General features: G+C 39.3%; 1 protein-coding gene across 5 annotated transcripts in view; it reads right to left on the reverse strand.

Annotated features, from left to right (window-relative positions):
- slc4a2b (solute carrier family 4 member 2b) overlaps window positions 1-19636 on the reverse strand; it is a 58723-nt gene extending 39087 nt beyond the window's left edge. For 2 of the 5 annotated variants that reach the window (XM_074692991.1, XM_074692986.1), the window contains exons 1-2: window positions 19538-19636; window positions 7095-7173 (exon numbers count right to left, since the gene is read on the reverse strand). The gene's annotated coding sequence lies outside the window, so the exon portion shown is untranslated. Of the gene's footprint in view, window positions 1-7094; window positions 7174-17053; window positions 17098-19274; window positions 19450-19520 lie in introns of those variants that run through there. The other 3 variants (XM_074692990.1, XM_074692988.1, XM_074692989.1) reach the window with 3 other exon arrangements.
- Between the last annotated feature and the right edge of the window lie 1659 nt (window positions 19637-21295).

A 21295-nucleotide genomic window follows, 5' to 3' on the forward strand; every position in this document is an offset into this window, starting at 1 on the left:
CAAAAAATTAAATTACAAAAAATTGCAAAAAAAAAAATTGAGTCTCAAAAAATTTGCAATTTTTTTTTAAAATAAATGCAATTTTAATAAAAAAAAATGAAAATATAAAAAAACTGCAAAGAATTCAAAACTATAAAATTCAAGGTATAGAAAAGTTGTAAAAAAATTACAAAAATTAGATGTATTTGCCACCAATTTTAAAAAAAAGAAATCTTAAAAAATTGTAAACATTTCAGTTTAAATTTTGAAAAAAAATTCAAAACTTAAAAAAAATAATAATTTTATATTTCATTACTACACAAAATGAAATTTAAGAAATATGCAAAAAAAATCAGACAATTATGAAATGTCCTGAATTTCAAATTTTCAAAAAAAAAAGTTAAATAAAAAAAAAATGACATAACACTTGAATTTGATTACAATTCATCATGGTATTGATTGCTGGCAGAAGCAAATGATCAAATAAAGAAAATCTTTGTTTATAGATTTTTATTTAGGTTGTGCAAACTATTGCACAGTTGCATGCATTAGAAAGATCCTTTAGAGTGGTATAGCTCAGCTGACAAGATGCCTCTGTCAATTTTAAGGCTTTTTTGGCTAATATGGTGGTTCAAGTGGATGGAAACAGGAAATACAGAAAGGAAGAGGATGAGATATTGCCGGGACTGTGCTGATCCTGTGACCTCCTGCTTCACCAAATGAGCTAAACCAGCACCCCAAGTTTCACAGCTGTTAAATAAACCCCAGTAATCCTTGTTAGCTTAAACTTTCCTGAAATCCATGTCAACTTGTCTTACAAGCTGCTTTACAACAGAGCAGTTGTTTTTCCTCCTGTCTAAAAGCAAAGAATGGCTCTTTTTCTTCACTTTTCTGTGTCACAGTTTGAAATCTCGTCCTGCCAAAGCCACCCTGGCTCTCTGACAGCAGCTATCAAAGAAACGATAATCCTCCCTGATGGCCGAGCACAATCATATCAATGGCCTTGTTGACAGCACGAGATTTCTACGAGGTACAGTTACAGCATCTTTCACCGAACACAATCAATGACAGGAGATTAAATGTAATGCAGCATAATTAAGGAGCTGAACAAGGGGACGTTGTGTTTGAATGTGGGTTGAACAAAGACATCACGTGCCAAGAAGAGCTGAAACTGAGATGCGGATTTGGCTACAAAAACATTCTGGCGTTGCTCCTTGTTTGTTCTGCCGCGATGGAAATCACTTCGCCAAATCTAAATTACATCCAAGCAGCTGTTCTGTTCACGAGAACAGCTTTCCTTCGCCTGAGAGTGACACGCAGCAATCTGTGCGGTAATGGCGATAAAGGAGTCAATTGAAATCAGCTTGCATGTTTTTGAAGATTACTTTCTCAGTAAACCTAGACTCCCCCTACTGTGGAGAAGGCAGGGCCGGCTACACAGGGATAAAGTTACTGAACCCTGGGATACCGAGGGGAAAGCATGGGAACCTTCCTCAGGGCACGTTTGTAATGATACTGATAACAATAGTCAACAGAAAAAGAGAGGAATAACTCCTTAATGTCATTTTTTTGTTTTAAAAAATCCCTGACTACCTGAGAGCTTTCTGTCTGGCTCAGTCGCTCAAAGTGTTGTATAAAAAGACTTTGCAGTCCCTTATGTAACGACCAAAAGGACAAAAAGGACAAGGCTGAGCGCTGACGGTGCAGGAGGAAGCTCGAGACACTCAGGACAAGATGCTCTCTGTTTCTCCTGGAATAACTCCATCACTTCTCCCCACGGACACCAGGAAGTCTAGTGACTCGCAAACCGTTCCTCCTAGGAGAAGCTGAAGTGGAAATTTTCGACACTCCTAAGTTTTTCCACACAGGAGTTAGTCAGAGTCTTAAAATGTGCATGAAAGGCTTCGGGAAGGCTGTCTTTGTGAAGGGAAGTAGGAATGAAAACAGGAAGAAGGCAAAGGCTTCAGACTGCAAAGGAGGAGCTGATATTCTCTCTGAAGTAAATAAATCAGACCTGTCACTGAGGTTAAGGGACTGCACCGTTATACCAAAGCTAATCTGGATTAATCTTATCAGTTAGAACGACTTTCACAGCATGACAGGCTGCGACTGTCATCATCATGTGTCCCTGCTACAGAGACAGGAGAGACTAAAGAAGTGATCTTATCTCGAGGCCAACTGCTTCAGAGCCTCCGAAATTAGTCTGACGTCATTTAAACTTCACCACAATGTTCACATTTGTGTGATTACATTAAAGGAAGGTGACAGCTGCAGAACATTTCTCTGTCATCGTGAAGCTCTGTGATGTGGATATGATGGTGACTCAGCTCTTCCACAGAGCTCAGACGTATCTGACAAAGTCTTTTTGGTATGCTGTACAAACACAGAAATGTCAAGTTGTTCTTACAAATATTGTATGATAGAGGATCTGAGTCTTCTGAGGCATGTTTATCTCTGATATAAAGTTAAAGACTTATAACTTATGTTGTCTGCTAGGCGCCGCCCTGTTGGCTATGGCTGCCTTTTGCAGCAGCTCTCTCTTCTTATCCGTTTCATGTAATTTTTCATCTCTTTTTCGTCATTGTTGTATTTGGAGTGGGTCATTACTTTGTCTGGTTCATTGTTGGTCATGGACACCAAACTTTTTGTGTCTTCAATGATATTTTTACTACTTTTTCTCCTGTGTTTGTCTGAAGATCCTACATGTAACCATGGCTGCATTGTTTACATGTCAAATCAGCTGTTAGCAGCCTGTAGCATCTCAATGCTAACTGGTGCAAGGCCTGATGTTTTCCCACAAGGTGAGGAGAAGGAGGTGAGGACGACGTGCTGGTTCTCAGGTGTGAGCTAAGAAGTGACGACATGGACCTGTCCTTCCGTCCATCGTTATTGGGAACATAAGATCTATCTCCAATAAGATGGACGAGCTAGCTGTGCTAATCCAGCAACAGACGGAATAGCGGAGGGCAGAAGAGCATCATGCTATTCGCGGACATGGCTAACAGAGCTAGCATCAGACACCAACGCCACATTGGAAGAGCTTCACCTGCTGTGAGCAGACAGGATCCAGGAGACAGAGACTGAACAGACTGCTGAAGAAGCTCAGTCCTGGACCCTGTGGAGGTGGAGGCTGGCTAAACTGGACAATGATGGACAAGCTGTCGTCATCTATTTTCTTGTGGACCTTTTTGCACTTTCTATAAACGTTCTTGCTTTTGTTTTCTTGATTGCTGCTGTGACTTCAATTTAATTTTACTTGTTACAATGACAATAAAGTTCGATTCTATTCTATTCTGAAATTAGCCACTGGGTGATATAAAGCAATTCTATACAGCGAGCATCATTTGGTTGCAGATAATAATGTATTAAGCAACAAGTGTTTGCAATATAGCAGATTTACCACAACCATCTTTTTAAGATAATCAAAAATGCACATTGTGCTTAAAATAAGTCTACGCTCAATAATAAGCTGGATCATTGTAAGGGGTATGTACTGGTTTATGAGGTTGGCTCCACAAGCATCAGAAACATCACACACACCAAGCCAAAAGGAGCTGTTTTCACAGCAGAAATAAACACATTTACAGCCTGGTACAAAAAACTGTCTCCTGTCTGAACAGCTGATCACAATGAATGGTGTTTTTTTTTTTTTTTTTACTAACAGTTGAGTTCAGAAGATATTAAAATGACATGTTAATCCAGTCAGAGGCACAGCTCAGCTGACTGACAGGCTGACATCCTATAGCTGTTAGTGTAAAGCAGGGGTGGCCAACCAGTCAGAGACCAAGAGCCCCAAAAATTACCGTGGTACTACGAAGAACCACATCACACGCGTCTTACATACACACTTCCTCTCACACATAAACGAAACAACATACAATGAAAATCAATACATTTACAATTTTCAAAGCGATTTTATCAAGAGATTTATTGTTATTGTAAGTGTGTTTAAATTTGTATTTGGAGCTGTTTCAAAGACAAGTTTCTGTTTTTACTACAGAAGAGACAAGGTTCTATCTATCTATCTATCTATCTATCTATCTATCTATCTATCTATCTATCTATCTATCTATCTATCTATCTATCTATCTATCTGTCTAGAAAGCTATGAGCACATGTAGAGAAGAGAAACTGAAACTTCAGTACAAATCTCATCACCCAAGTATTGATCAATACTGATCCCAACGTTGGCATCAATACATCAATATTTTAGACTGATCGGCACACCACTACTCATAACAATATACACATATATATTTATGAATGGATTGAAGAGCCGCATACCGAAAGGCAAAGAGCCACCTGCGGCTCACGACCTGCAGGTTGGCCACCCCTGGTGTAAAGGATCAAACCCTGCCTCTTTACCAATATGGCTCCCGTCAACAATTTGCTTCAAAGCTCGGTTTCAGAAACAGACGGGTGACATCATAAACACCATGTCCATTTATCATACAGCCTATGGGCTACCACTGCAGCCAGAGCTGTTTCAGAGACAACCAATAAAAAGTAAGGTACTCTTCCTGCATCCTAAAAAGTTTCCTCAACATTTTTTCTTATAATTTCGGTGGGATTTTGCATGGGTTGTGACATGCCGTTGACCTAGCAGTTTAAGCGTTGGTTTGTCTACCAGCCACAGTGGTGGACTGCATGTCTTCTGCCACTCCACTCTCCATGTTTCCTGTCTCTCATCAGTTGTCCGATCAAACAATGCTTCCACTTGTCAAAACATAACTATTTAAAAAAAAAAAAAAAAAAAACAGGGTATGTGCTAACATTTGGAAGACATGCGCTCAAGCTCTATGTCCACTAATGATTCTGTTTTATCTGACTCATTGATGGCAGATGTTAGACAATGAAGATGTTTCTCATATCATCTACTTACATAATCTTTCTTTTACATTTTTCATACAATACTGGTTACAAACTCTCTTGCACCTCCCTGTGCTTGTTTTTAGAGTATTCCAACAACAAATAGTTGAATAAGTGTTTTTTTTCTCCAAGTTTCCTTAAAATATTACAAAAAATAGCATCACTGTGAATATTTTTGGCTATGGTAATCACGCATTCTTCATACCTATGGTACGTTTACACCTGTTCGTGATGAAAAAACAGAAATTGACAGCACAAACTGACTGATTGCCATTGCTTTCAATTCATGTTACAGTAACAGTTACAACCAACTAGCAAAACTAGAAAGAAAACTGGCTGCAAAATATTGACACCAGGGCTCTGATTTGAAAAATTCTGCCTTCACACTTGCAGCTCACCAGAATAATTTTGGGAAGTTTTCCAGATTTTTGTGCAAGTGTGAACGGTGCTGAAGAGAAAAACCAAAGTAATCTGGATGCACACTGCACTGTTAGTAACTTTTTTCCATTGTTGTTTAGTGAGCTTTATATTCCTGCATTGTACTTTATTTATAAAGAGTTTTATTACATAGCCATGTGCTACTGTTGTCACATTTCACACCCCATCTGTAAGAGCATGTGACGAATAAAACTTGAGCATCTTCTTCCTTTATGAGGAGTATGAGGATCATAAGAGACAAGGCAGTAAAAATAAGACGTTAGCTTGAACAGAGTAAGGAACTGCAGATGTTCCCTTTCTGGAATGATGAGTCAGCAGAAAATACATTCTTGTGTTTTTGGGTAAATTAGAGTCTCTTATGCAATTACTGACAGTGCACACATTTTAACTATTTCTTTCTATAATCTTAATCCTTTTTCTGTCTCTCTCTGCCTTTCTTTCTCTCTAGTCCCACACAGTGGAGGCATGTTGCTGTTCTCCATGAGTCTGAATCTGATTGAGGTTTCTGCCTGGTAACAGGGAGTTTCATGGCCCCTGTTGTGGATTCGGCCAAGGGCTCACTCATGTAGATTAATGTTGGGGCTTTGCAATAGAAGCCCTGCAAAATGACCAAACAACTTATTGTTCTGACTTGTCTGGGAGTAAAATAAGACTCAGAAAACAGTCAAAATCAGAACAATTTATGAGTATCTGCAGGTGATGTTGAACATGTTGAAAAGTGGCTAACGTTCGCAAAGGTAGCATTCCCATACCTGAGCTACTTACTCAATATAACCATTGTTTCTGCAGACACTTGTTAAACTGTGAGAAATTAAAAACAAATACTTATCCTTGCTGGCTTCTCACATGACCTTTGACCCCCGTAAACATAAAAAAAAGCATGAAAGCTATGATCTGGCCTCAAACTTGTGTCAGAGGTCCACATGTGTCCAAACCCAGTAATCTCCCTGAACACCCAGGCCAGTGCCAGGCTTCAGTCGCCAGATTGGCTTGTACTTTACAGCCGCTGTCTGCACGTTCGTCTCCAGATTCATAATTAAAGAACAGTTCAATAAAATGCACAAACTCAAAATCAAAATTCCTTTTCCAGAAATAGACGCTTGATCACAACGTCCAGACCTCAACCATCGCACTGACCGGTACTTATGAAATAAAAGCATGACAATGACAGGGAGGAGAGGAGAGGTTTAGAAATCCATTAAAGAGCCAGATTTCTGTAAATAAATCTGATTCATTTACATTTCTCCAGATTGTGATAGCTGCAAAGGACAAGAATTTAGTGGTCTTAATGTTTAATCAAACACAATAACACGCTGTTACGTACTGAACGCTGCTCTGCACAATCACACTGTTATTGCTTGTTTTTGTGCTGAAAAACTTGTGTGTGATAACAAGAAGTGGGTCAAAAAGAGAGGTTTAAGAACCCTTGAGGGAAATCAGGCCTGTTTTTAGAAACTATGAGTGGTCAGCTTTTAGAGAGGCATCACTTCCCCAAAACATGTCCTTTAAAGGCACTAATTTAAGATTCATTACTGTGGGAGATGTTTTTCCTGATCTGAGGAGTTTTCTGCAATGCAACCTGTGGATCTGAGGAGGATTTGTTGACAGGAGCTTGTGCTTTGGTTGAAGATCATCATGGTTTGGGTCAGCTCTGATGTAGATTTGATTCAATACTCTTGTTCAGATGACTAGAATTTCAACTAAGATCTTGGCTGAAATCTCCTTCTTGAGGATGAATCGTTAAAAACGCTGAATTACACAAACATGAAAGACAACAAAAAGCAAAAAGAAGTCTGAATTTCTCATACCTTTGTGTGCTTACAGCAGAGAAGCCGCCGCAGACATCGTAGTGCAATTCTGAACTCTGCTGTGAAGAGAGACCCGGGTCTGGTCAGAGTGCAGGAGGAAAGCAAACAGAAAGAGGGAGAGAAAAGAAACAAGAGTTAGAGATGTGGAGCGTGAGCGTTGGCAGAGCGTGTGCGGTCCAGCCTCTGGTCGAGTGGAGTGCCTCTCAGAGCAACAAGCAGCGACTGATAGCAGCAGCCTCCCTCCTCAGGATTATGTTTCCTCCTCTAGCCTGCTGACAAGTAGCCATGTGACTTCAGGACCCAGTCAACACTGAGTCAGAGGCTGCTGCCCAGACACACTAATCTATATGTACGTGCACACACACAATGACCTCAAGCTTCAGGTAGAAATTCAACCCCAGAGATCAATATCTGCCTCCAACAACCAAAACGGTTCTGCACGCATTGCAACCTGTTTGGCTCGTGACGTTTTCAAAAACAAGGAAACGTCTATTTCCACCTCCTCATCTCACACATCACTTGTTGCACACATCTCTCAGGTATGACAATTTTACTCAAACTGTCATTATCTGAATCTTTTTGCAAACCATGAACACACAAATCACCAGTAATTTACTTAGAAACACAAAAACCAAACCTGTAGCTACAGAGTGCAGAGGCTGATGAGTAAGGGCCTGTTTCCACTGACAGCTGTTTTTACACCAACAGTTCCTATTTTCTAAACAAAACCAATGCAGTTAGACTTTTTGAGCACAAAAAACACCCTCAGCTCCAGTTGTTTTTTTCACACCAAGCTCACAACACCCTCATTTGTCCAACTTCTGGAACTCTGCAGTATGAGCAGCGTTTGCTACAAAAACATGCAATATTCCTTTAATTAAAGCTCCAAAATGTCACAAAAACATGGGGTGAAATTTTTTTAAGACACTTTTTTTAATTACATTGAGAAAAATATTTTTTATCTCAGTCACATTTACTGTCGTGAAAATTATAATGAGTATACCACTTTAAGACTTTAACGGTCAACATGGATCTGAGTTATAAAGGTTATATCTAATTTTTGTCTCTAAATTTCAAATGTTTGACTTGAATATTAAATATTGTTCAGCTTTCCTAAATATTTAAGAAATATACGCAAATTTATTTGAAAGCCTGATATGTGACAATGACCTCAACTCTAATTTTAAAAAATGTAATAAAACCCAAAATGTGACAAGATGCTGATCCCAACATGTAACTTTTGCCCAAACGCAACAACTTGTTACATTCTTGGTCATTTATTACATATTGAGTTTTAGTCCTTTGTTTTTTCCAAACATTTCAGGTCATTGTTTTAAATCAGGCTCTTACATTTAGATGTATTACATGCCCAGTAGACGTATTAAGTGTACCTTTCTGTCTGGCAATTATGGCGGGGGATCAGCTAAGCCAAACAAGTTTTTTCAACCTTGTCCAGACCTGATTTTTTTTTTTTTTTCTGGAATAATTCTACATCTGCTGCTGATTTTAGGTCATATTTCCTTCCCAGTTGTTTCAGAGATTTGCCTTAAAAATTTGGTCACAGGTGCTGCCAGTGCAAAAAAAAAAAGGTTGTCTGTGGACACAGGCCCTCACTTTGCTCGGACAGTAACGAGTCAACGTGTTAGACAAATTCTAATTTAAGCATAACATAGAAAAATTAACAAAGTCACCGGGGTGCATCATTTGTGAGCCGCTGAGGTCACTGCTGAATTTCAAAGCTACAACTTACATAGCTATTGGTTTAGTTCATTTTGGATAGTTGATAGTGTAAAATTTATGACATCATTTGTACTCTGTCAAAGGACGCATGATATAATGATATGATAAGAAAACATACAGCCATTATTTGGAAGGATACAAAAATAGCACATTCATCATGACAGGTGGGACTAGATAAAGTGGAAATCTTTATATTCATATAACAAAAGCAGCTGACTCACTTGGCCTCATTGTAGTTAAATATGGATTGAGTCATCTCATTTAGAAGGTTAACTTTGTGCACACGAAAACATGCAGAAACACTGTATAATCCTTTAATCCCATGTAGATTACAACTATTGAGAAATCATGTCTGTAATCTGAAGACCTACAGCAGTCTCCTTCTGAATCTGCAGGACAATGAGTGACCAGCAGCTAACTAAAGAAAACCTCTCAACATTATATTAGTCAAGGACAGCATGAAAGAACAGCAGCCTGGTTTACCACCACAGTCAAGTGAATGAATGACATCTTTCAATTCCAAACAACACAGACTGCAGGAGAGCCAGTGAGTCATAATGCTGCGGCGGCTTTCTTTAGAACGTTGGGCAATTTAACTTCTCATAAAAAGGCAGCGCTGCCAGGAGGCTCACGGGCATCTTAAATGAGAGGGAATAAGTCATCAACTATTGAACAGGATTCTGCAACACCAGCTTTAAAGTGATCGTAAAGACACTGTGGGGACTATCTGATTGGTGTTGACTGTAGTGACACCTGTGGCCAGAATCGGTAGTGTTTCCCATGAGCACTATCATCCATTGTTGCAAGGACGTGACTCTTGTGACTTTTGTGCGTGTTTATGTCGTAATATTTTTTTTTCTTTTAAATAAATTGTCAAAATTTTTCAATTTAACATACTTATTTCAGCATGGAAAATCACCTACTCTTCTACTCCCTCACAATCACAAGGATGCGTTTAAGTGCTGAAACATGGCACCATTTGATTTTACGTGAATAGGTACTCGGTACTACAGATGGATTACGATTGATGCCTACAAGAGTACATAATTCCGTACCCATCCCTAACAGTAGGGCTGGGACGATTTTCTATTCTTGCAATTCAATTGTATTACAATTTTTGGAGTGCCGATTGGATTATAATTGTGATTCTTCAATATTTACAATTTTTAGTTTGCTTTTTTAACACCAGACCATGTGAAAAAGTTCTACAGACTACATCAGGAGCCATATTTTCCCATAAAATGCACATCACGTGAGTCAGAGAGAAACATTTCACCCTCTGCTGGAGAAACATGATAACTTTTTCCCATCCAGTGTAAAAACATTGTCAAACAAAAATCCCAATAAATCGATTTTTGATTTTTCTTCTGTCACTCCTACCTTACAGGGGGCAGATCTTTTTAATTCTATTTTTCTTTTTTCGAGACAACTTTTCCCAGGATGCAAAGTGACCATGTGTTTATTTGCAGGGGCGTAGTTAGTCGTTTGGGGGCCCAAGGCAAACCTAGTCAATGGGGCCCTCCATGTCCTTGTAACTCATCTTCCTCAGAGCTAGACTGGCTTTCCCTGGGTCCACTGTCTCTTTCCGAGAATCAAGGCATGAGACAGTGCTAATCTTCTACATGGTAACTTAACGCAACTAAATGCATTTCCTCAAGTTCTGTACTTTAGTTTGATTTTGAAAAAAGTGAATACATAATTTAGTCCACTTTGTCCTGGATTTGAAATCTTTTATGGTCAATTGACTGCTTATTTGTCCCACAGTGGGGAATTCACAGAGTAACAGTAGCAAACAAGAAAGTATGTAGTTAAAAACATTGCAAAAGGTAAATATTGAAAAAAATAATTTACTATAGAAAAAATATGTAAATATCAAGCACAACATAAAACAGGAAAAAATCTACTGAAAGAGGTGATATTTACAGTTACCATACTTTTTGGTACTATTATTTTAAAGTTAATGTATTTTTATTTGACCCCCTGTCCCGTGAGTTATGTATCCAAAAAAGATATTTTGTACAATAATGTTTATCACCAACTCAAAAAGTTTGATTTTGAGAAAATTATCCTATTTCCTGGGCTAGATAAAGTCCTTAAAATCCTAAAAGTCTTATATATATATCTCAGAGCAGCATTGTTTTTATTTCCAACTTGGTTGAAAGATTTTTTTTTTACCACTTTCTTCCTGAATCAAATTTTCAGATGTGTTGTAACATGGAACAGCCCATTGAATAAGAAGGAAGGGGGAGTACCCAAAACGATCATTAAAGATTAAGCCTTTTGATGTATTTTGAAGCATGTGAAGTAAGATTCAGAAAAAAGAAATGCTTTCAATTGAAGAAAACTTCATGAATCAGTTTTTAAGAGATGCTTTGGAGGCCCCATGGAATCTTGAGGCCCCAGGCAACTGCCTGTGTTTGCCTAATTGTAGCTACGCCCCTGTTTATCTGTAGTTACGTAGCGCTATTATTGGAAACCTGACAACAATCAAACTTAATAAACTCAACTTTTAGTTCAGTTTCCAGAAGGATAGCAGACTGTTCAGTGCCCGGTGCTCTGAGACGGGTAATTAGCATTAGTGAATCCTGGTCACATCCAAACAGTGCTCATCTACCAACTACAACCTCACCAAGTAGAGCCAACGTAACCCAGCTCTATCACTCTTCTGTTTAGTTTTCTTCTGCTCTTCTGTCATTTTTCTTTTTGCCAGTCCAGCTTTAGTGTCTGCCAGTACAACAAAATAAGTCCAAGAAACTATTTTAAAAAAAGAACAGATCCTATTTCTCACAGCCAAACTTTTCCGGCATGTGTAGTGTCACCAAAAGGGACTTTCAGTCTACGTGCCGCAGATGGATTCATGTTCTCTTGGGAAAATCCAGCCCAACACTGATACTGAGAAGTAGCATTTAGAAATAACCGGTTTTGGCGCCGATAATCTCGTTGTAAATCGGGGATTATGAACAGGCAAATATATAAAAGTGAGACTATTTCAAGTATGGGATTAATTATTAACGCTATATGTCTTGTGGATGTTAAGATTTGTAAACTTCAACTTCAGGTGCCTTCTGGTTTAAAGTTTCACCAACACCACATACTGGTGCAAGTAAATATGTATATGTTTTTCAGTAATTCTCCTCATAAATGCAACTTGGCATGCTGCAGGTTCTTAGTGTTTGGCAGTGGAAAGAAAAACATGTCATTTCATGGCAGAATAAACACAACTGCTCCATTAATCCCATCCAAAGTCAAAAAAAGGCCGCCAGATTAACCGTGTTTTCGCAGCGAACAAAGAACAATCCTGTGATCTAAACAGGTTGCTTACCCACTCGCTAAATAATCAAACTGCATTCCACATGAGCTTATATGAGCCTTAGGGCTAAAGAAATACCTAAACTCAGGAGGAGTGATGTGTGTGGATGTGTGAGTGTGTGTGTGTGATATAATTGTTTGTCCCCAGTGAGGGATGTGGAGTCACATGCATGTCTTGCAAGGGGGGAGAAACAGAGTCAAAGCCTTGAGCGGCTAAATTTGAAGTCCACTTCAAAGTCTGGGGCTTTCCTCAGTCTCAACAGTGTGCAGATAATAATAGCATTATCCAGCGCGGTTAGCTATATAAAGAGGTGTGATTTTATGCCTGCAAGGTCCTTTCACGGCTATTTCTTAACCATGACCAACACTCAGCACGCTTATTTCACAAACACTTAACCACACTGTCAGGATTCTGCTTGGTTAGTGACATTTTTTTGATTAATGTGGTAAAATAAAAGCATGATGAGTGAGTTTTAGAGCGTGATTTTTCTGGTTAAATAAATAAAAGGGCAAAAATAGCACTTGATATTATTATTTTTTGCACAATAACGTCCTTCCTTCTGTTTTTCTAGCTTAACAAGTAGTGTTAACAAAACTAGGAAATTCTCCCTCAGGCTTCCTGTGATTCTTCTCCGGCATCAGGGCTAAAACAAGTCATCCAGGCCGTGCAAAAAAACTGCAACCCTTGGGGTGCTGATGGCAGTGAAAAAAAAAACTGTGAGGAATAATTCCACATCCATAAACTGGAATTGACAGGGACTCACCTCCTGTTGTAACATAAAGACTGACCCCTCCACAGCTGTTCTGATAGCCGCCCCGTTTGTGGATCCCTATGGGGATCTGTTGGTGTGTGTTGATAGCCGCGCCTCTGTTCCCTCTGAGTGTTTTAGCCTGAAATAGCTCAGCACTTTAAAAGTCACCCGGCCACGTCCCGAGTCTTTCAACACACAGACGTCTCTACCTCCCTGCTCCACTCCGCTCTTCACAGCCCAGTAGCCACGCTGACTTAACTCAGGGCTTGGCAGGGGCCAGCACTTTTTAGCATGACTGTGCTAAGTTATGTGCAGACATACTGGACCACTTCCAGGCTACAACAACCAACAGCTGCACACGGTCGATGCAGGCCCTCGTCTCGATCTGGCTCTTTGTCCGGTCCCGGGCTTCGTGCTGCCAGTTGAGACAGCACCTGTCTCTGGGTTGGAGAGGGATTGAGGAGGCCACTAAAAGCTTACATAACCACTGCCCGCAAGCCTCTGCCACCCAGAAAAGAAAAAGCGATCACCGCTCAAGCATCTTTATACCTTCAAAAAGGATCAGGGTGTTTGAAGTGTTGCAGGGGGCCAACGCATATTTTCAAATGGAAACAAATCTGCAGCACTGTGTTCAAAATAACAAGTTGCATTAGGAAGGTAGAACATCAAAAGTTCACGTTCAAACAGCAGCTTTTCATGAACAAGTTTCTTTTTGGTCTTGTACAACACAAAATGAAACCTGGTGACACATAGCTGTAGTCTAGAAAAGTGTGTTTCCTTTTTCCCCCCACGCCTGATTTTGACTTCGGTGAGTTGGAATGTGGCTGATGTCAAGAAAACAGCTCAATAAGTGATGCAGTTTATGTCTGTCAACCTTAAAGCTTCAGTAAGGATCTGTTGGTTAGGTGTTTAAAGCATTAACAAGAATTTAAAGAGGGAGTATTGTACATTTTATTTTAGTTTCATACTGTCCCTCTGGTGCACCTGTAGTAACTTTGATTTTCAGCTCATAAAATGTGACACAGTAAACAAAGAGCATTGATGAAAGACATTTAGTCCTCTCTGTGATAAGCATGTGGCTCTTTGATAGAAAGTGCAATCAAGCTTTGTTTCAGAGAAGTCTGTGTGCCACCAGGAGAAATGCAGCGGACGCTGTCGCACGGTAAGTGACGATTCTTTCGACCAATCAATGGCCTGCTGTGTTGTAGCTCCATCTTTTGAGATTGGATCGGTTTAGTCTGGCACCCCTACAGAAGGGTGCCAAAAAGTGGGATGGCTCGTCTCAGTTATTTGGGTTCCTGTCCCGGGATTAGTCAGTGGAAACACCGTAAAATGTGTGCCGTGCCGAGACAACCGAACTGCACTGCTTGGTAGAAGCGGGGCTTTAGTATAGTTACTGTCTCTTTAAGGCTCCCTGCTCCATAAAACCCCTTCGCTCTGATTGGCCAGCACTCTGAAGGCCTGTCAGCTATGGGCAGCACCTGGTGTTTGAGGCCTGCACTTACTTCTAGCATGTAATGAAACACTTTAGAGGCCCTCATCTGATGAGGTCATCATTTCACTGAGTCTTGTGAAGCTCTTGCAAAGATTTTACAAAGATCCTTGTAACTCAAGCTATTTTTTAAAGGAACCATTAGGGATGGGTACCAAATTAGGTACTTTTATAACCGAATTCTGTCTGCCATGTTTGGGTACCTAAACGCATCCTTGTGACTGTGAGGGAGTGGAAAAGTAGGCAATTTAGCATGCTGGACATGAACACAGCATTGCAAGGTCACATTTTGAAGAATAAATATGTTGAAATAGTTAAATTCTATACTTTATCATAAAACAAATTGATATTTTTTACCACATAAATACAAAAAAGTACTGAAAATTGAGTACCGGTACTGATTGCCAGGTACTGGGAATTAGTACCATATCGTTTCAATGTGAAAGAAACCCATCCCTAGGAACCATTTCGAACTGTTTACAGGCAGATTCATGGATTACTCAAACATATTAAGGCATAGCAGGCTAAAAATTGGCACAAAATCAGTTGCACATTCAACATTGATTCTTAATATCTATGTTTAAAATACCCCCTCTTTAAGTTACTAACAGGAACTTATTCGCCTTTTTTCTAATAGTCTTATTTACTTGTTGGCCGTATGTAGTCATTACTCTTCATCTCAGGGTGGTCCATAAGTATTTTACAACTCCTTGCAAGACCTCAGCTCCAACAGCTCCAAATACCAGGCTCTTCAGCTGCCAAATTCTCTGCTACGTTCACAGGTAGTTGTAAGCTTCGTCTTCACTGTGCAGTTTGTGTACAGTGAGAGAGCCAGACTGCAAGGTTTCCTGGATTTGGCATCATCACTAAATTGATCCCTCACACATTACAGAGAGTCATCTGATCCATCGATAATATGCAGATATTGATTCGTACAGCTTTAAAGTCTCAAATAACAATTTCAGCCCAAGCTCCAGAAATCTAGCGTAGGATGCCGACCAAGAACAACACAGAGCTGGCTCAGACATTTCATTACTGTAAAGCTCGTAGGAATATAAAATCTGATGAGTAATTACAGCTCCACAGTATGTCACACAGAAGAGTTTAACGTTCATCCAAGAAAGACAGAGGCAGATAAATATTATGAAAGAGTCGGTAGTGACCGGTCCAATCCAGCTCCTCTATCTATCTCGTGTGAGGGCGTTGCACCGTCTAGTCAAAACTGCACGCTGCTCGGGTTGCACCATCCAGACAAAAGGTAAGGCCCTGTTCTCACAGAAACATGGTAATTGTGGACCCGTCTGTACTTTATAATAACTGTGTTTACTCCCATGGGACTCAGACTGGGATGGGAATAAAATATCCCCTGGGCTCCCAAAACGAAAACAAAGACCTCTCACTTCAGTGGAACACAGATCAGCTATTTATCCATTTCCTGGGAAACAAATTATATGAAAGGAAGTGAGAGTGAGCGCGAGGAATCAAACCTCACAAGAAGAGGGTGACAACAGCAAAAAAAGAGGAGGAGAGATGTTTGACTTATGGATTTGAGCGTTGCAGATGATGATAAAGCTCCAAGATTTTCAATGGACAAAGGGGACATGAAAAAGCAGTGTTTACTGAAGGTTGAGGCTGATATCCAGGCGCGATGTGTTCAGGGACTTGCTGAGTCTGTTTATCTGCTTGGGGGACGGTAAAATAAACATGAAGACCCGAGAAAAATAAGTTATCTACCTCCTTTCCTTCCTCTTCTTCTGCATGACCAAGCAATTCACAACAGGAATGTGGACTCTCACTGCCTGACTGTTTGTGCTTCTTTGACCGCTACAAATCAGTTAACAAAAAGTCGGTTTGACGCTTTGCACTGAGGCGGGGGAGAACAAATAAAAGCCAAGAGTGTGATTGAGAGATAAGATGCTGTGTTTGAGCCCCGCGCAGGGTTATGCGACAAAAAGTGAAGCCAAACTGCTCAGGAATTTGAGAGCAAGGTCAGATCCACCGAGACAAACATTACAGATTCTGCTGATGTTTGAGTCCTTGAGGTGCTCTGGTGTTATAAAGTGATGTGGTTAGACTTTGATTTAAGAGTCTCTAAGAAAAGGTAATCACTTTTATCCTGTGTACCAGCTTTGCATCACAGTTAAATAGTTCCTCGAATGACCTGCAGAGCACGTGGAGATGATTCTGGTGAGTCAGCAGGACTCACACATCCTTCCTCTATCCTGCCCAAGGGCATGTCCTGACGTCTCGCAGTCATGTGACAGATAAGCAAATCAGGGACCGTGGTGCTAAAAGTGGGGTGCATGGTCCTAGAGAAGCTCTTTGCACACAGAGCACAATGGCTGAAGTCATTAAGAGTTACAATGAGTGCTTAAAGCTCCTGTGAGGCGTTTTTTAACTGGTTATGAAACAGACTGGAACAGATACAGACGCTTCTTTGGGGTCTACAAAAGCGAAGTTCCTAATGGCTTTGATTTTTCCACATAAAAATAGCCACTTCTGATAAAAACAGTGATTAATTTGCTGACATATTTATCTCCTATCCTCTTCAGGAAATAACAAGCAAACCCACTGTGCATGATGTAATTGTGCTTTTTAACGAAGCGTCAAAATAAATAGATAAATCAGGGGAAATTGGTCGCATAAGGGAAAAAAATAATGCTTACGTTCCAGACCTTCTGAGGCAGACCTCTAGGAAACGCACACAGGTGGAACCAATAACTTAAACGACGGCTGAGGTTCACTAAGTACATAAATACAGCAATTAGTGTTATTAGTTTCACCTGCATTTACAAGGGTCAAGTGTTAGCTGTCAAAATGTTTCCTTAACCTCAGCTCCAATACATGTTTTCATGTGTGACACGGAGGATTGTTATGTGGTTTAATTCCACAGCCAGAGTGGGCTACATGCCAAAAATGTAGACATTAGCTTTAATTGTAAAAGAAAATTGATCAAATTTAAATTATTAGACTAATACTAACTGTTTTATTTGTTTCTGTTAAATTTAGTTCTTTTATCTTGCACAACCTGAGTGTTAGACAAATTACCATCAAATTATACAGATGACAATTTAATTCATGCTTAAATCAGAAGATCATTAGTACAACCTCCACTTCATACGACTTAGGCCAGAGGTCTTCAACAGGGGGTCTGTGACATTTTTGTTTGATTAGGCAATTTTATGTAATTTCAAGAGAGACGTTATCTTTCAGCCAGAAATGAACACATTTAGCTAAACACAGGTTGATTGAGCAGTCACTTCTCGCTGCTCAAGACAGAGGAAGCCCAGCCTCTATCACTGCTCTGCCAATCACGCATGTTTCATACTGGCTCTGTCAGGTTCCCTAGAATAGCTTAACACTGAATGCACACGTACAAGGTACATAGTACTGGGTTCAGTTTAATTTAAACATCGTTTTATATAAGGGGATCCTGCCCTGTCTCTCCATCATTTATGGGGTCCTTAGTCTGAAAAACGTTGAAGACCCCTGACTAAGGCTACAAGAGTTGGCCAAAAACTTTGTCACATTGTGCCACAACAAAAAAAAAACAGAAATGAAAGATAGGATAAGTTTCACTGGGGAGAAAGTTAAACAACTCCATAAAAAGTGTTCCTACGTAAAGGATTGCAAAAGAAAAAAAGTAGGAATTTATGGATGACAGACTCAGATCATCTGGAGGCCTGTGGCTGCTTTTTATACACATCTTTCTTAATGTTGACATTCTGGGAAAAAAAAGTGTTGTGTCATGCTTCCTTATTGGTACAGTTTTATTTCCTGTGTTGAAAATGAAAAGCTGTAATCAAGGGTAAATGAGATCTTGGCAGTCTTGACTTAGCTGTAATGAGAGCAAAACGAGTCACTTTATCACTCCTTGAATGCCAAAACAAGAGAAAACTAGAGATACACGAACTAAAAAAAAAATCTAAAGCTGTGCCAATTCTAATTTTAATTCATTCAGATCTTCATTACACTGTCTCTGTGTGAGAGCAGTCCAACGGGATAAATTTAGATAACCTTCAAGTTTTATGTTTCACAAAAACAATTCCTGACTGCCTCGGGAGGCTTTAGCCTGTACGAGCATCAAAACTCAATGATAAGCAAATGTACTGATAAAGCAATTCACTAACAGACAACCCCCTGTTTTTAACCAGAATACTGTATAATAAAATTAGGAAAGTGAAAAATAAAAGATTGATTGAATGAGTGACCCCGAATAATGGGTTCATCCATCCATCCATCCACGACGGCTAAACATACTGCCCATATTTCAAATTGTTTGCTAATATTGGCTCACATAGACACTTAGTTGTTCTACTGGTGAATCTTGCATGTTTAATTCGTACTTTGGGGGAATTTTCTTTATTTACAAGTTATTTCATTGTTAGTTTAATCATTTTGGTGTCAGATTTTTGGTTCAATGAATAAGTGTGATGGTGTCTGAAAAACACCAACCACATGAAATGGTTAATGTTGCAGTCATACTGTCTCTCTTTATTCACTTTTTAGGCCATATACATCAGAAAGATTAATTTCATCTCTAACTTCCAGAAGACAGGTTTGGTTTAATAATCATGTGACCCTATGAACTCATAAACAACATACATGTGAAATTGCTCATATAAATGCATCATGAATGAATGAGCAACAAAGCTGACCACATCCTGAGTGTCCACACACTGCCTCCCTAAAAGCCTCATTCAGTTATTAATAGGCTAAAAACAATGAGTCTGAATGAGGACCCATCCCAGCCATTTTACAAGATGACCACAACACAAGGAACACCTTTGACATTATCTTTTCCCTTCCTCCAGTCACCCAACAGCCTTAAACCACAACTGAACTGGAAGTCCGAGCACATTTCCTGGACTTTCCCTCCTCCGTTACCTTCTTAACAAGCCGAGGAACAAAGCGAAGCCATCCCCCGGCAGTTAGCGGACACTTGAATGCGTGTGTGGCAGTTACACCGCTGGCTGTCAATGTCGCTTCTCTTCACGGGAAATTAAGTCAACGGTCATCACCAGTTCGTGACCTTCAAAATAAATCTACTTCGAAGCAAAATTGAGCAGATTTCGCGAACATGATTCCTTTCGTGGTTTGAAATCACATACAAAAGCTGGCTTATTTACTCACCGGTGCCTGGTACTCACCTCAAACTCTCTCTGAATGAGTTGCCCAGCCGGCGTCAATTTACTAATATAAAACGACTTTCACTTCCGGTGGAAATTTCCAATTCAATCCTGCTCGTGACTCACCTCTTAAATACGTGCACTTTACCAAGCTAAATCAAACTATTAAATAAAATAACATGCTCGCTGAGTACATCTTAATAAAGGTAGCCTTTTAGGGGAGACATGAATATTTTTGCTAATTCAGACGCAATTCTGTGCTTTTATTCTGAATTCAACACCGGTTTCATTCAGTCATTAAGAGCAAACTTGTTGCCATTTTCTCCAGAGGTAAATTGTTGCGCCTGCGTGAATGATGAAACATATTTCTGATGAAGGCCTGAGGGAGGGCGTCGTTCCGTTATGATGCTCATATCCTCCAACCGCAGAAACAAACTTATTATCACTCAAACGTGATGAGTTCCTATTTGATACAATTTGATGGAAAGTATGAGACTTTTATTGCGCATTTTCCTTTTTACCGTAAAATTCACGTCGACCAAAGTAATTAAATGATTATTTGATAAATAAATAAAATAAATAAATATGGCACTCACATAGGCCCACTCAGTGTAACAACAAAAACGTCAAATACTTACTCTAATTTTGTGATATTTCATACACACGTCATTTTTTTTTATCAGTGATATTTGTTCAATACATTTTAAACCATTTTGATATGTATTCACACTTTCTGATGCAAGTATTAAGGGATTTCAGTGTCTCTCCCTATTTTAACCAATAGCATCCTTCTATTCACTGCTCTGTAATCAGCTGATCATCACCTCTTTTCTTATCTACTACTCATTTCCTCAAGTTACTCACCAAATATAGGCTACAGACAAGACAAACAGGTCACACTCTTTGACGATGGTCTATTCAGTATGATCAAGGTACCTCCCTGTTGATGATCTCACCTCAGTTCTGTTTCCACTCTTTCTGCTCTGTCATACCTGCTTTTTCAGACTGCCACCTGTTGCCAGGAGAACTTTTTCTTCAATTTATATTATTTAAAACTTTTCTTATAAACTTAGTTTTTATGCATTTTTTGTCCCAACAGACACACAACTTTGCTCACTTTTACACAGCCTGAAGATAGTAAGGAATGGGGTTATTTTAAAGGGATTTTTTTCTTTCTATATGTCCCCCTGTTAGATCTGTTTAGGTTGGTCATCTCAATTTGAATGCAGTGACACCTGCTGGTGGGTTTCTGCTATAGACGCTCAGAGGTCCATTTATTGAGCATGAACATCATACTGTTTGTTGAGATTTCTTTTTTCCCTTGATATTAGTTTTGAATAAAGTCGATGTCTGATCCGAAAGATAGAGATTTTTTTAAAATCTGAAATCCAATGTTTACTCAGTCAGAATGTACAGAGAATTGCTCAAAATCAAAAGGTTCACTTGGAAGGTGTAACCATGCTCAATACTTGATTTGTTGAGAATTTATCATTTTCATCTATTTAAAGTCATAAGCCTCTATAAAGCCTGTAATTACATCTGTATTTCTCTCTTTTTTCTTTTCTTTCTTTATTAAATTTCACTGTAATTGTCAACTTGCTTTTCTTCCTTCCCTAATCTTCTTCAAGTGTTTGTAGGAGAAATGCATTGTTGTCACCTATAGCTGGTGTTAAATGCTGAATAATTACTACTACTACTACTACTACTACTACTACTACTACTACTTTAATAATAATAATAATAATAATAATAATAATAATAATAATAATAATAATAATA

The sequence above is a fragment of the Halichoeres trimaculatus genome, unplaced genomic scaffold (genome assembly GCF_033239565.1).
Source record: "Halichoeres trimaculatus isolate MK-OKI-2021-1 unplaced genomic scaffold, fHalTri1.1 fHalTri1_scaffold_18, whole genome shotgun sequence".
Classification (NCBI taxonomy): domain Eukaryota; kingdom Metazoa; phylum Chordata; class Actinopteri; order Labriformes; family Labridae; genus Halichoeres; species Halichoeres trimaculatus.